Source organism: Ranitomeya imitator, chromosome 6 (genome assembly GCF_032444005.1).
Source record: "Ranitomeya imitator isolate aRanImi1 chromosome 6, aRanImi1.pri, whole genome shotgun sequence".
NCBI classification, from domain to species: Eukaryota; Metazoa; Chordata; class Amphibia; order Anura; family Dendrobatidae; genus Ranitomeya; species Ranitomeya imitator.
This window is the reverse complement of record NC_091287.1, coordinates 524,560,459-524,577,920: the sequence shown is the minus strand read 5'-3', so window position 1 is coordinate 524,577,920 and position 17,462 is coordinate 524,560,459. Positions and strand designations below refer to the sequence as shown.

The 17,462-nt window shown below is 42.5% G+C and overlaps 1 pseudogene; it reads left to right on the top strand.

The window, feature by feature from the left end:
* The first annotated feature begins 1,296 nt into the window (after nt 1-1,296).
* On the top strand, nt 1,297-2,413 carry LOC138643450 (transcription factor Sox-17-alpha-like; annotated as a pseudogene).
* The last annotated feature ends 15,049 nt before the right edge of the window (nt 2,414-17,462 follow it).

Genomic DNA, 17,462 nt, shown 5'->3' with positions numbered 1-17,462 from the left:
TAAATTTCGTTGTAAAAATGAGAAATCGCTGGTCAAATTTTAACCCTTATAACTTCCTAGCAAAAAAAAATTTTGTTTCCAAAATTGTGCTGGTGTAAAGTAGACATGTGGGAAATGTTATTTATTAACTATTTTGTGTCACATAACTCTCTGGTTTAACAGAATAAAAATTCAAAATGTGAAAATTGCGAAATTTTCAAAATTTTCGCCAAATTTCCGTTTTTATCACAAATAAACGCAGAATTTATTGACCTAAATTTACCACTAACATGAAGCCCAATATGTCACGAAAAAACAATCTCAGAACCGCTAGGATCCGTTGAAGCGTTCCTGAGTTATTACCTCATAAAGGGACACTGGTCAGAATTGCAAAAAACGGCCAGGTCATTAAGGTCAAAATAGGCTGGGTCATGAAGGGGCTAATATCTATCTAATATCAATATATCCATCCAAAGAAAAAAAAAACGCAGCACTAGCAAGCAGTAAATGAACTGCGGGTGCCAATTCTTAGCATAGATAAATCCTCAATATAGTGACTGAAGTGACGCAGCCTCCTATGGAGAACATTTTCCATGGTGATTTCATAGCCATAGAGGCTTTCAGCGATGTTTCGGCTCCAGGTCTGAGCCTATTTCCAACCTGCTTCAGACTTGGAGCCCAAACGTTGGCTATGAAATCACCATGTGTCATTTTCTCCAGAGGAGGCTGCCCTCACTTTATTCAGTATCTCTATCATTTATCTTATCTAATATCTACCAATCCCATTGATCTCTGCCTGTGTATAGTTATTAATAATGATTCCATGTCAGGCGCCCTATGGAGGGCTGATACAATCTCTGAGCACAGGCAGTACTGACAGCCATCACTATTGACACCCATCACTACTGACAGCCATCACTATTGACAGCCATCACTATTGACAGCCATCACTATTGACAGCCATCACTATTGACAGCCATCACTATTCCTTGCAGACAGTGAAGTCTTCAGTGTTTGTCTTGTTATCACAATACACAGATAATTAGGATAAGAGGGAAGAAGCCTGAGGTGACTGTTTGCTCAGGGGAAGCTGATCTGCATGTGAACAGTGACCACAGGGATTATCGCCCATCTGCAGGGTGTCACATGGCCCCCTACCTGCAGCGTGGCCACGCCCATCCCACCTTTCTACAGTGTGCCCCCAGCTGTGGGCGGGGCTTGCCCAGATATAGAGGCCAGGCAAAGATGCCCAGAGCACACAGGAGCCCAGCAGTGACAGGAGCAGCGGGAGAGCGCACCGAGCCGCATCTCACAGCCATGAGCAGCCCTGACTGCGGCTACGCCAGCGACGAGCAGCTGAAGGTGAAGCTCTCCGTGCCAGCGGTCATGTCCCTGCAAACCCAGTGGGCATCCGACCCCACTGCATCATCATTCATGGGGGAGAACATGGGAGAAGCCTCCGGCTCCAGGAATAACGACGAAGCCTGGATCTGCCGTCCGATGAACGCATTCATGGTGTGGACGAAGGATGAGCGCAAGAGGCTGGCACAGCAGAACCCGGACCTGCACAACACCGAGCTCAGCAAGATGCAAGGTAAGGGGCACACACCGGAATCTACAGGGGCACACACCGGACACTACAGGGGCCCACACCGGGCACTACAGGGGCCCACACCGGGGACAATGCACAAGACTACATGGGGCAATAGTGTCATTAGTAATTATATCTATGGGACACATAGTAATATCTAACCCTATACTGTGATGTAGTAATCCAATAACAGTAATTAGGACAGAGCAGATTCTCTATCCTAGTGAGGAGGGTGACAGGTGTAGTAACGCCATGACAGGAGTAGTAGCATTGTCCTCATTGTCTAGCTCTACAGATCTGATCCAATAGATGCAATCCCCCGCCAGGCTCTCTCTACGCCCGGAGTCGGTTTCCTCGTGCCGTGGAGGATATTGTGTGGGGTATTCTGAGGGCCTTGGGGTCGCCAATGGGACATTATTTCTGTGATCGGAACTGTCGGCTCTTCTGTATATTTCTATATTGGTTTCCCTGATAGTCGCAGCACATCAGCTGCATCTTTCTGACCGATCTGCTGTGCCCTTTCTGTGCATTTATCTGCTGCTGCTACTATGATTTTAAGTTGATGTTAACCGTTTCTTGTTCTCCACAGGACAACGCTGGAAGTCCATGGTCTTGAGTGAGAAACAACAGTTTGTGCGGGAAGCTGAGAGATTGTGAGTGCAGCACTTGCAGGATCACCCGGAATACAAGTACAGGCAAAAGAGGAAGAAGCAGGTGAGGATGAAGAGGGCGGATGGCGGCCTGTACCAGGTCATTCCTGACTCTGCAGTGCTCAACACCAATGGACTTATGGCAGGAAAATACTTCAACCAGGGTTCCAGTGGGCAGAACAATGGCCAATAAAAGGAGAACCAATCCATGAGCCCCTACTACAAGCCCTACAGCCTGCCACCATCCTCCATGCCCCACTGCACTGCTCCTCGGAAACCACATGATGCACTACAACTATGACACTTCCTATTCTGTCCAGCCGAACAATCCCTCAGCCCTGTATGGAGGAGCTGTCCCTCAGGGGGGCCCTCACCGCTAGCCACACATGAGCAGGCTGCTCCACCTCTATTACGCCCAGCCCTATGCAGCCCACAGCAGGGCTCCCTCAGTGGCTCCTCCAGATCATCCATCTTCACCTCAGCTTGCACCCATCAATATCAATATCAGCCGAGCAGACCACTCACCAGGGCGCGTTTATGGGTGACATCAACAAAGATGAGTTTGATCAATACCTTGATGTGGAGTCTGATCCAGGACTGAACTTCCCCCTGATGAAAATGATGCCACATCTGCCGCCATCTTTACTGTCAGACTCAAGCACTATGTATTACTACAATTATTGAGGCACGTCAAGCACTTTTCATTTCATGATACAATGTGAAGGCTAAGGGGATGGTATATGCAATTTTTGCTTACATTGCAATTCTAATTTTTATGCTAGAAATCTGACAATGAAATTTTATTAGCTGTAGTGTAAATTCTATTGAAATTGTAATTTTTTTATAGTGCTATAATGCTGAAATAAAGGATTTGTCTTTTTATTATTGTGTCCGGAATGTTTTTTAATCGATCATTATGGTGACTATATACAATAGTGAATTATCCTAAATACATTCTTTTACATTTCTTATGTTTTTAAGGGGATTCTTTATTGCTGTTTGGCATAGATATAATTCTTATATAACAGGAAATGTCCTACACTTGGGCAAAGCAGAAGGGGATGTAATACTGTGAGTAAAGAAGCCATTTCTGATTTGTTGTATAATACTATGACAAATTCTTATTGATCCCCAGCTCTTTATATATTTACAATAATTAAGATAATGGCCCATATCCTTGTGTACAATTAGGAGATCCCAATACTTTCTCCATCTAAAAGTAACAGGAACGGTCTTACAAGTCATTGAACAGTACCACCAAGTGGCCCCATTTCAGAGTGAGCATTAAAGACAAATCTATCAGGTTTATTTTTTTATCTTTCTTTCCAATCTTTGGCCACATATGTGCAGTGCCAATTGTGCATATAATTAAGTAAATAAGGCAGCACACTGCAGCGCTGAAACATGCAAACTTGAAATACGAAATTTGAACTGCATTACTGCACTAGAAATATGAAAAATGAGAGCGTTTAGCGCATAAAAATGGCCAATTTTATGTGTACCTGGTAGCCCCTTTACGGCATCCATTCAGATGGAGACGTTTATTCTCAGCGAGGTAGGGCAAGCGTAGGACCTGGTATAAGATGCCGTAAAGGGGCTACCAGGTACACATAAAATTGGCCATTTCTTAGCTGATAAGAGATCAATTCAGAGATTAGTTCTATATTTGTTTATTTCAATAAATTCTGAGACTAGTTTTATATTTGTTTTATTTTATCACACTTGTTCATAAGCTTTTTATTTATTTATAATCCTGGACATTTCCTGCAGAATTTCCAACCTTATAAACGTCAGTCACTTTATAGCCCCATAGCCATCTGAATTTTGGGATGGTTATATGACTTTGTTGAAAAGGTGATAACAATTATACAAGTTTATGTAAAAGGGCTGCTTAAAGGGAACCTGTCACCCCGAAAATCGCGGGTGAGGTAAGCCCACCGGCATCAGGGGCTTATCTACAGCATTCTGTAATGCTGTAGATAAGCCCCCGATGTTACCTGAAAACGGAGAAAAAGACGTTAGATTATACTTACCCAGGGGCGGTCCCGCTGCTGGTCAGGTCGGATGGGCGTCTCCGGTCCGCTGCGGCACCTCCCATCTTCTTTCCATGACGTCCTCTTCTGATCTTCAGCCACGGCTCCGGCGCAGGTGTACTTTGCTCTGCCCTCTTGAGGGCAGAGGATAGTACTGCAGTGCGCAGGCGCCGGAAAGGTCAGAGGCCCGGCACCTGCGCACTGCAGTAATTTGTCTGCCCTCAAGATGGTGTCCGTTAGCGCTACTGCGCATGCGCTGGACGCCAGTTACGAGTAGCTGCTTTTTGATTGGCCCCTGATCCGTCTTGTAATCATGATGCAGGCAGAAACATTATGACATGCGCAGTAGGGTTTGTAGAACGCCGGTTACATGCTGGTGTCTCCATATACACTTGGTCCCTCCAGAGGTAAATATAAAGGAATGACAGTAATTGGCCAAATGTAATTGTTCACTTTATAATGTCTGCACAATGAGAGCACCATAGCACTTCATAGAAACTGTAAGGATTTATGAAGCACATGATGTTTATCAATTGGCTTTGATTGGAGGATGATGGGGATTTGTTCCTATATATATATATATATATATATATATATATATATATATATATATATATGCTGTTTGTAACCATACTCACTGCTTGAGTGATGTGGGTATAATAAAACCCTGCACATTTTTTTAAGAATTTGGAGTGCTGCCTGTTTTTGTGAAAAAAAATAAATAAATAAATATATAAATTATATATATATATATATATATATATATATATATATATATATATATATATATATATATATATATATTTATATTTATATTTAGTGTCTATGTGTACACATTTATTCTACCTATTCTATTGTAAGCTGTCAGTGTGATTTTACTGTACACCGCACTGAATTGCCGGCTTTTCTCTCCAACACCGCTGCGTATTTCTCGCAAGTCGCACTGCTGGTCCGTGTGTAATCCATATTTTTCTCGCCCCCATAGACTTTCATTGGCGTATTTTTTGCGCAATACGGTGACTATCGCAGCATCCTGCGATTTTCTACGGCTGTAGAAGACCGTATAATACGGATCAGTAAAATACGGCAGATAGGAGCTGGGGCATAGAGAAGCATTGGGCCGTGTGTAATGCGTGTTTTACGGAAGTATTTTATGTGCTCATACGTCCGTAAAACTTGCTAGTGTGAAGCCGGCCTAAGGCTGTGTGCACACGTTACTGATTTTTTGCGTTTTTTTCCGATAAAACCGCAAAAAAAGAAAGGCATACATTATGCATCCCATCATTTTTAATGAATTCCGCAATTATTGTGCACATGATGCGTTTTTTTCCCGCCAAAAAACGCATCGCGGAAAAAACGGAGCATATTCATTAATATGGAAGCGCTTGGTGTTAGCACGAAACGGCCGTCGTCGTCCTGCCTGTCGCACTCCTGCTCTCACTCCCTCCCTTAAGCCGTGAAGATTTCTTGCTGTATGTTCTAATAAAGGACGTTTGAACTGCTACAGATCGGTGAGTGCTATTGCGTCTCTTCTACCTCTTTTTTTGGTTTACATGGACACTTTGTTTCACGCAAGCACCTCCGTTCACCTGATCGGACTACCTATTGTCCTGAAACTCTCCACATTGAGCAGATAATCTCTTGAGAGTTGAGCTGTGCCGCATACTGTTTTTCTTTTTTGGTTTGGATATTAATTAGGTGAGATAGGTGCGTTCGCAACCCGGGATCCACCGTGCAGGAAAGAACCTGCTGCTAAGCAAGGCGGTGAAGTAAATTAGAATAAATTGTTACTTCACATAGCCCGTAGAAAAGAGAACGCTGTGCCCTGTTTGGCTCACAGGAGACACAGCAACAGAGTTGAGCCGACAGTGGTCATGCAGTCCAAGCCAAACACGCAGCTCCTCTCCGGTGGAGCCGGAATTCTAATGGCTATTAGCCAGCCCTGAATTCACACATAAGAAACTCCTCGCCGGAGGTGCCTGCATTCTAGGGGCTTATTTCAGCCAGGTCCCTGACCACACACACGACCACACTGGTGCTGAGCTCGTATATATTTGATACTAGTGCATGGCTGTGAGATCTTACCCTGGGCATGCTCAGTGTGTGCAAAGCAGGACTTGGTCCCAGAAAAGCCTGCTCGCCCCAAACCAGTGCAGGGTACAATAGCAGAGCCTGGAGAGGCAGCAGTAACCCTTTGCACAGTACCAGATTCAGTGAGACGCTGGGACCGACGTCTCCGCTGAGCAGGCTCCACTGCGGCTGATGCAGAATGGGAGACTGCAGCAGACATGGTTGAGATTCCCCCTGTGCAGTGGCGGGAACTCAACTCCTAACACATCGTCTAAAAAATAAAAAAAAAAAATCAGTCTGTTTTATACAGACAAGAATCTCACAAATGTTTCCTAAACAGTGATCCGTCTGTAATCCGATTGTGATGCGAGCGTCCATTTGACATCCGTCTGGCGATGTTTTGTCAGCGGCTAGCAAAATGGACAAAACAGTTTAGGCCTGAAAGAAATTTAAATCAACAGCCAGACCCCTATTTATTGTCTCACTAAGGGTAAGTTCACACAGGACTTTTTTGCTGCGTATTTTTGCTGCTTTTTTTATGCTAATTTTCAGCTGCTTATAGATGCGTTTTATGGTGCGTTTTTTTCATGTTTTTCGTCTTTGTGCATGATAATAAAGTTGAGTGACCCCAGTGGAGCTTAGCATCGCCTTCATCCCAGCGGGGGAACAATTTACGGCAGATTACACGCCATGCATCTGGCTTTTTTGACGATCACTGATAATTGATCACTGACCATTGATAATTAACAAATGCAAGATTAAATGAAGCCAACATTCATGACAAGGAAGATAAAAACATACACATGCAGAACTCATGAACATGTAGAGTACATAACAGCACATGAGCATCGCAAAGTGTACCATTGCAAACAATCGGAGGAGGGTGAAGTGGTCAGATAGTGTTTTCATTAGCTATGTAAGCAGGGGGAACAATTGTTTGAAGAAAATATATATATATATATATCACAAATTAAAAAAAATATATATTACCTCCATGATTAGTTGGGAAACATTAATGCTCATCCTCCTATACCAAGACATGGCCAACACCTCACTACCAGAAACTCCCTCACAATACATCACTATCAGGACACCACACAATAGCTCACTGTCACTATGGACACCTCACTAACCACACCCCTAAGCTCTTGGCTGTGAGATCACTTCCTGCCTGCCATGATTTTTATGCACAAAAAACATAGCAAATATTGCTACATGCGTTTTTGCTGCGTTTTTCCATCACCCATTCAAGTCAATGGGTGAAAAAACACTGCAAAAACGCTGAAAGAAGTGACATGCCCTATGTAAAAAAAACGCAGCAAAGCAGAAAATACTGATCAAACAAAAACCCAATGTGTGTGCATGAGATTTCTGAAATCTCATAGGCTTTGCGGGTACTGTAAAAAGCAGCTGAAAATTAGCATTAAAAAAACGCAGCAAAAATATGCAGCAAAAAAGTCCTGTGTGAACTTACCCTAACGCATCAACCATTTGTGAGCGGTAACTGGAGGGGAGTATGGAGGGGGCACTGACTACAGGGAGTAAGTAGCGGCCATTTAGCTGCCGGACTGTTCCCGTCGCTGATTGGTCGCGGCCTCGGGGCGCGAGCAATCAGCAACGTGGGATTTCCGTGACAGACAGAAAGACGACAGACGGAAGTTACCCTTAGACAATTATATAGTTGATTTGTATGGGGTCGCTTTTTTGTCTATTACTTTTGCATATACATTTACACATAATTTGTAACCATCTTATTCAACATCATTTTAAGTATTGAAATACAAATAATATTTATATACTCTGCTGCAATTAAAGTAACAGCTTTATAAAAAATTTGCCTGTATTGTATCCACATGGCAGTGTATGTTGCTAGATCACTCAAAATGATTGTACCATTAACCAAAAAACAAACCTTAAAGGGAACCTGTCACCCCCAAAATCGATAGTGAGGTAAGCTCACAGTCCTCAGGGGCTTATCTGCAGCATTCAGTAACGCTGTAGAGAAGCCGCCGATGTTACCTGAAAGAGGAGAAAAAGAGGTTAGATTATACTCACCCAGGGGCGGTCCCGCTGCGATGGGCGTCTCAGGTGTGGTACAGCGCCTCCCATCCTCATTTCAAGACGTCCTCTTCTGGTCTTCACTCTGTGGCTCCGGCGCAGGCGTACTTTGTCTGCCCTGTTGAGGTCAGAGCAAAGGACTGCAGTGCGCAGGCGCCGGGCATCTCTGACCTTTACGGCGCATGAGCACTGCAGTAGTTAGCTCTGCCCTCAACAGGGCAGACAAAGTACGCCTGCGCTGGAGCCGCGGCATGAAGACAAGAAGAGGACGTCCTGGAATGAAGATAGGAGGTGCCAGAGCGGACCTGAGACACCCATTTGACCAGACCGCAGCGGGACCGCCCCTGGGTGAGTATAATCTAACGTCTTTTTCTCCTCTTTCAGGATACATCGGGGGCTTATCTACAGCATTATAGAATGCATTACAGAATGCTGTAGATAAGCCCCTGATGACGGTGAGCTTACCTCACCATCGATTTTGGGGTTGACAGGTTCCCTTCAAATTATATAGTACTATCGTAGTCTGTACCTTTTTTTTTTGTTTCTTTGCAAATAATTACCTGTACGCTATAACATGGCATAAAATAAAAACATTGCAAATTTGAAGGACTCTAGCAATGGTAAGCCATGAGTGCGCCATACTACAGTTCTCTAATAAAAAACGTTAACAGAGCCAAAAAAACTTCCAAAAAAAAAAAAAAAGGTTTTTGAAACATTACAGCAGTGTGAGAGTTGTAACCTTTTTTTTGGTTTAAATAGAATTTTTTGAAATATAAAACATAATTAGCTTAATTATTTCAATGGAAATACTATTACATAATTTTTTTGTATTTTGTTTTGGGTTGGCCTTTCGGATTTTTGTTACCACATACCTTTTTCTGCTTTTCACTTTAGATGAAAATTATGCTGTCGGAACTTAAAATAAAATTTATGGGTAACATTGAAAATACTGACTGTTTTCCATCCAATCCATTGGTGGTAGACAACATAAGATATATTGAATTTGGTGAAGACACCGATGAAGATAGAATTGGAGAAATTGATTGGTGCCAGTGTGGGAAATGTGTCCCAATGCCAACGAATATAGAATCGATCTGTTGCAAAGAGATATCAAATGCGGAGGAATATATGGAAATTATTAATTGTATTACTGAACATGAATATTTCTACACTTTCTGTGAACGTGAGCCAACGGTTAACATACTTGTAACAGTGTGTCTCGATTCCCATCCTCCTCCAAACAAAATTATTAATAGGCAAGTATAGAACTTACAGTTTAAAATATACACAACACACATTCAAATACGACATGTCATGTGATGTGACACATGGGACTGAGTGTATGCCCTTCACGACCTATCACACAACATCTGCGTCATTGAAATCACTGCCGAACAGCCCTGCGACGCATATGGTGCGTCACCGAATAATGAAGAATCACGTTTAAGCGGATTGTGTGAAAGGGATTACAACAATGTAAACATACATACAAGAATTTATTTTTGGGGGGGTTAGTCAAGGGGGTGGTTTTTCTTTGCACAACCTTGCCTACGCTCTCTCTGCTGAACAATTTTTCACCACAACCACAGCTCTTATTTCTGTTAGCGTCCATGTGACGCTATCTCTCCAATCAGATGTGGATTGGCGTAGTGAACGATGTCTGACTATCTGTACAGCTTTATGATGTCCCTTTAAGCTGAACATCGAGTTAACATGCTGGCTGGCCTTTAACATCATCACCTCTAAATGCTTTATCAACATCAACACCCCTGTGATCAATCCCCTTTTGCCACTTTAGCCTTTAGGGTTAGTGGTACAATTAGGGTGAGGGTTATTTATTAGTGGTAGTGGTAGGGGTAGGGTTATTGGTAAGGTTAGGGGCAGGGTTAGGGGTATTGGTAGGGTTAAGGATAGGGTTATTGGTAAGGTTAGTGGTAGGGTTATTGGTAAGGTTAGGGGTATTGGTAAGGTTAGGGGTATTGGTAAGGGGTATTGGTAAGGTTAGGGGTATTGGTAAGGTTAGGTGTTGATTATGGTTAGATTTATGATTTTTGTTTTTTAAAACGTAGGGCTCATACTCACTTGTGCGAAACTATGATGAGTCTCGCACAGCAAAACCCGGCCCTGCACCGCGAACTGAGGAGCTGAGCACAGGCCTGCATGGATTCCTATGCGTCCGCAATCTCCGATCTGAGTGCCACCAGCAGTGCCGGGTATTGCCATGCGAGACTGATTCGAGTATCGTGCAAGTGAGTATCAGCCCTTAGGCACATAAAAGTCTCTGCAAAAGTGACATGCAGCCATCAGACAATTAGTTCACAGTATACATTTTTAAACGTCAATTCATTTTCTCAAAACACCACAATGTGTTAATATACAAACAAATTCAAGACCACCAACAAACATACACATATGGGGTACAAACTTACAAAGGAAAAATATTTACACCACCTTTTGTGGTGCACCATCTCCTGTCAATGTTGTTAAACTGGAAAAAGTTTCAAATTGAACATTTTTTTGTACACAGAATTAAGTCTATTCCTTAGTTTTTTTGTGGAAAAGGGATTACATTTTTTTTATTTGTAATAGCTATACAACGTTTTTTTCTAGCAAAAAAAGAAAGACTGCTTATAGAGCATTCACAGCATGGATCCATGGTGTCACGCCGTAAGCGGCGTTAAAGGGGCAGGACGGCATACTGGGACCCGCACCTGTCCCTACCACTTTAATGGGGCCCTGGCTTTCCCTTATCTCGGGGGTACCTATGAAGGTTAGGAGGCGCGAGCCGCCAGCGTATCCCTGTCTCCTGTGCAGGCCCTATGAGTGGCCCCCTCTCCCCCCAAAGGAGGTGGACCGCACCAGTGTAATTGTATAACAAATAACAGGGTAAACAGACAAGGTAACTAAAAGATTAAAACTCCCCAAATGCTCACACAACCACAGAGGAACACAGAAGGGAAGAGAAGGAATAAACTTAGGAAGGAAAACAGGTTTAACAAGCAACCAAAACAGCAGACACCAATCTCTGTAAATAAACCTCCAACACTATGCTCCTTCAACCTCCAAGCCAGGCAGCAGAACTGATCACTGACACTAGCTGAAGTCAGGACTGGGTCTATATAGAGGATCAGATTACAAGATCCATTTCAGCTGAGAGACCCAGCTCTCAGCAACTCAGAAATAAGGGTTAACTCCTGCACTGCTGGCACAAAGCAGCTAGGTCAGAAAACAGGTGAAGAGCTTCTGTTCACTGTGTGTGAACGAGGCCCAGAGCGCTTCGGTTCTCTGGAACCTGTTGCGGTAGCCTCGTGACACGGCTTCCTTGGAAAAGGCAACAGACGACCAATACCATCATGTGTTGTGAAACTAGTCCGTGAAGCATTTCCTGAGGAACATCAAAAATATATGGGTTTCAAGTTACATTATGATAACCCAGCTGAATTCATTTTCCTACAATAGTCTTATTTAATTACATTTATACAAGTCACAATTGTTATAATTTAGTTATACAAATTTATATTACATACATAGGTTTTTTTGGTTATTTTTGTCATTAAAATTAAAAAAAAATTTTTAAATGTTATATAAAAATTGAATACTAACTATAGTTTTGTCAAATAAAAGTTTATAACTGTAATATAACAATATTTAGTATTTAGCACAATTTATCTGGATTCAAAATTTTAACTATTTTTTGTTAAATATAAATAAAAATTTCCAATAATTTTTAAATGGTCATTTCATTGTACTATAATAACACTGTGATGAAAACTTTTACAAATAATGTCACGTGCTTATGAGTTTTACAGTTTATCCAATGCTAAGAAAGTGAAGGACATCTTTAGGGTATGTGCACACATATCCTGGAGGACTGCGGATTTTTCCGCAGCGGATTTTGGAAAACCAGTGCAAAACCGCTGCGGTTTTTACTGGATGTATTGTTTTTACTGCGAATTCCGCTGCGGTGTTCCATCTGAAGTTTTCTATTGGAGCAGATGTAAAACCGCTGTGGATTCCACAGAAATAATTGACATGCTGCGGAAAATAACCCGCTGCGTTTCTGCACGTTTTTTTTCGGCAACATGTGCACTGCGGTTTTTGTTTCCCATAGGTTTACATTGTACTGTAAACTCATAGGAAACTGCTGCGGATCCGCAGCAAATCCGCAACGTGTGCACAGAGCCTTACAGTCCTCAAAAGAACGGTATTTTAAAAAACGGGCAACAATCCACGTTTACACTACTGACTGGTACACAGCCTGCTCACTTACAGAACCCAGAAATCTCAGCAGCACACTCAGCACTCACTCCAACTGTCCAGTTCAGAACACTTATTTTGACTGAGAAAAATAAGGCTTTCATTATTTCACAGGACACGTGAGGCGGTCTGAATCACAACTGATAGCGGGCCATCATCCTGACCACAGACGTAGCCGGGTGTTTTAGTGCATGTAACGTTTTCACGGTTAGGACCTTCAAGGAAGGAAAGGTGATGTACTGCTATAGAGATGGGCAGGCGACTTGAGATTAGTTGGTAAAAGAAGGATGCGGAGCTACATGGTGATGTGATGCACGTCCTGTATAAAGATCGGGGGAGGCCTCAGCAGTGCCCACTGGTTAATTATAAGTGTCTGAGATGTTACACGGAAAACATGATTTAAAAAGGATGTTTAAAAATAAATGAATCCATACAGTTGCGTATCTACCGGGGGGCAGAGGGTGCGGGCGCCACAGGCCCTATGCTCAGAGTGGGCTTCGCTACTGTAACTATTGCCGCACCCAAATGGTTACCTTATGCGGCAGAGCAGGGAAAATCGATCGCCCTGCTCTGCCGCTATGTGGCCCCTGAGCAGGCGGGGGGCCCGTTACCAGCAGTGGGACCACCGCCTCTCAGCAAAACGTCAGCTGTACCGGCCTTTAACTGATCCAGCTGATCGCAATGATGAGGGAAGGAGCGCTGCGCTCCTTCCCCATCATCTCCCTGTCAACGTCACAGATGCCGACAGCGGGCCAAATAGTCAGTGCCCCGTGCCCGCTCAGGAGGTCAGCTGGAGCTCACAGCAGAGCAGGAACCAGGAAGAAGAGGTGATTTTTTTTTATGTGATGGACAATGTGGCAGCCCGGGGCACAGTGCCAAATCCTGCGTTTACACAATGATGGACACAATAACGGATAAGATTCTTGACTTTGAAGTAGTACAACGATCACAATGTACATCTTCAGTTGCCATGGAGAAATTTGGTTTCAATGTAACCATGAATCGTTTGCTCAATTCTGGTCTGCGCATCAAGATTTTTGCCTCTGATCGCCATGTCGGGATACGGAAAAAAATGCGAGAAGATTATACAAACATAAACCATCAATTTGATGTTTGGCACTATGCGAAATCAATTAAGAAGAAGCTCCAACAAGCAAGTCATCAAACTATGCAAGGAAATCACACCATGGATAGACAAAATAGCTTTACACTTCTGGTGGTGTATCAAAACGTGTGACAACAATACCGAATTACTTGAAGAGAAATGGCTGTCCTGCTTGGAACACATTACCAACCACCATCAGTGGGAAGGCAGGCTTTACAAACAATGCAGCCATGGATCAGCGTTTCAGCCAGGTGATGAGGGGCGTATACTGTGGTTAAAAAAAGAAACACCGCCATTCCTAAAGATCAAGGAAATGGTGTCTAGCCAACAGTTACTAAACGACTTGCTGCACTTGGTGCATAATTGTCACACTGGTTCTCTTGAACATTTTCACAGCCTTGCCTTGAAGTACAGGACCAAGCGCATACATTTTGGTATAGATGCAATGGAGGCTTGGACAAAGCTTGCAGCTTTGACACAACTGTAATGTTGGAGGACCGATAACGGTAAAAGTTGCAAAGAAGAATACAGAGTCAGTCGGCACAAAACAGACAGAAATTGTTTTTCCTAAGGGAAATTCAAGGTGGATCGTTCAGGATGTTTTTGAAAAAGTTAATGTGGAATACCTTGAAGAACTGTGTGTGACTATTGCAGCTCGTCAAAGGTGACATACAATCAGAATGGATGTCCAGAGCTCCCACACTTCCCAAAAATCTAAGCAACAGAGCGACCACAAAAGGAGGACAATAAAGGAAGACGTATTGCCAGATTCCAATTGAAGTAAATAATATTTAAAATTTAACTGTAATAAACTTAATTTTTGGTCATTAAAGGGCATAAAAACCTTTTTTTACAACTGTTATGTACATTGTAATGTAAATGTTAGTTAAATCAATGCTGTTGACTGTAAAAATAATTGTTTACTTCTACTTTCTTTAGTATTAAAAAAAGAAGAGGGGATGGGAAGAAAAACATTAGACTCGAACAAAGAAGACCCAGGAAAGTGTTGCAGAGTGTGTCTTCTTGCAGTCACTGCTGTACTTAGGAGAGCTTCAATCAGCAAGATATCTTGAGTAAACAGTATTCACTTCATACTGGATAAACATGAGATACAATTCAGTGTCACACAGTCCGTTCACTGAAGACAACACATTCATGAAGAAAAGCAAAACAGAAAGTAAGAAAACAACCAATAACAGAGCTTCCCTTCCCACATTACAGCAAGTATATAACTTTACACACTATCGCCATCTGCTGTCTGGTTAGTATAAAGTCCTCCTTTCACTTATAATAAGTTCTAATCTGTTGCATATGCTAACAGAAAGCATACTCAGAAGGGAGGTAAGAACATTTCTAAAACAATCCACAGCGAGGAGATTGGAACAAAACAAAATCCTCTAAACTGCATGCTCGCAAACGCCAGAAGCCTGACAAACAAGATGGAAGAACTAGAAGCAGAAATATCTACAGGTAACTTTGACATAGTGGGAATAACCGAGACATGGTTAGATGAAAGCTATGACTGGGCAGTTAACTTACAGGGTTACAGTCTGTTTAGAAAGGATCGTAAAAATCAGAGAGGTGGATGTTGTGAATTCTGTGGCTGAATTCACTCCTGTGGTCACAAGTGGTACTGCAGCTTCTGAGCTTCCTCCCTCAGGTGTTCTGGTGAGCTCGTTAACTGCTTCATTACTTAACTCCGCCTGATGCTGCTATCCTTGCTCCTTGTCAATGTTTCAGTGTTGGATCTGAGCTTCTCCTGATTGTTCCTGTGACCTGCTGCTCTGTATAGCCAAGTGCTTTTTGCTTTTTTGTTGCTTTTTTTCTGTCCAGCTTGTCTTTTGTTTTGCTGGAAGCTGAGACGCAAAGGGTGTACCGCCGTGCCGTTAGTTCGGCACGGTGGGTTTTTTTTGCCCCCTTTGCGTGGTTTTGCTTTAGGGTTTTTTGTAGACTGCAAAGTTCGCTTTACTGTCCTCGCTCTGTCCTAGAATATCGGGCCCCACTTTGCTGAATCCATTTCATCCCTACGTTTTGTCTTTTCATCTTACTCACAGTCATTATATGTGGGGGGCTGCCTTTTCCTTTGGGGAATTTCTCTGGGGCAAGTCAGGCTTATTTTTCTATCTTCAGGCTAGCTAGTTTCTTAGGCTGTGCCGAGTTGCCTAGGTAGTTGTTAGGCGCAATCCACAGCCGCTTTTAGTTGTGTTTAGGATAGGATCAGGTGTGCAGTCTACAGAGTTTCCACGTCTCAGAGCTCGTTCTTGTATTTTTGGGTATTTGTCAGATCACTGTGTGCGCTCTGATCGCTAAGCACACTGTTTCTGGATTGCCTTCATAACACCTGTCATTAGCAAACATAACAGGTGGAGGAGTTTGTCTCTATGTAAAGTCTTGTCTAAAGTCCACTTTAAGGGAGGATATTAGCGAAGGGAATGAGGTTGTCGAGTCCATATGGGTCGAAATTCATGGAGGGAAAAATGGTAACAAAATTCTCATTGGGGTCTGTTACAAACACCCAAATATAACAGAAATCATGGAAAGTCTACTTCTAAAGCAGATAGATGAGGCTGCAACCCATAATGAGGTCCTGGTTATGGGGGACTTTAACTACCCGAATATTAACTGGGAAACAGAAACCTGTGAAACCCATAAAGGCAACAGGTTTCTGCTAATAACCAAGAAAAATTATCTTTCACAATTGGTGCAGAATCCAACCAGAGGAGCAGCACTTTTAGACCTAATACTATCTAATAGACCTGACAGAATAACAAATCTGCAGGTGGTCGGGCATCTAGGAAATCACGACCACAATATTGTACAGTTTCACCTGTCTTTCACTAGGGGGACTTGTCAGGGAGTCACAAAAACACTGAACTTTAGGAAGGCAAAGTTTGACCAGCTTAGAGATGCCCTTAATCTGGTAGACTGGGACAATATCCTCAGAAATAAGAATACAGATAATAAATGGAAAATGTTTAAGAACATCCTAAATAGGCACTGTAAGCGGTTTATACCTTGTGGGAATAAAAGGACTAGAAATAGGAAAAACCCAATGTGGCTAAACAAAGAAGTAAGAGGGGCAATTAACAGTAAAAAGAAAGCATTTGCACTACTAAAGCAGGATGGCACCATTGAAGCTCTAAAAAACTATAGGGAGAAAAATACTTTATCTAAAAAACTAATTAAAGCTGCCAAAAAGGAAACAGAGAAGCACATTGCTAAGGAGAGTAAAACTAATCCCAAACTGTTCTTCAACTAGATCAATAGTAAAAGAATAAAAACTGAAAATGTAGGCCCCTTAAAAAATAGTGAGGAAAGAATGGTTGTAGATGACGAGGAAAAAGCTAATATATTAAACACCTTCTCCACGGTATTCACGGTGGAAAATGAAATGCTGGGTGAAATCCCAAGGAACAATGAAAACCCTATATTAAGGGTCACCAATCTAACCCAAGAAGAGGTGCGAAACCGGCTAAATAAGTTTAAAATAGATAAATCTCCGGGTCCGGATGGCATACACCCACGAGTACTAAGAACCAAGTAATGTAATAGATAAACCATTATTTCTTATTTTTAGGGACTCCATAGCGACAGGGTCTGTTCCGCAGGACTGGCGCATAGCAAATGTGGTGCCAATATTCAAAAAGGGCTCTAAAAGTGAACCTGGAAATTATAGGCCAGTAAGTCTAACCTATTGTTGGTAAAATATTTGAAGGGTT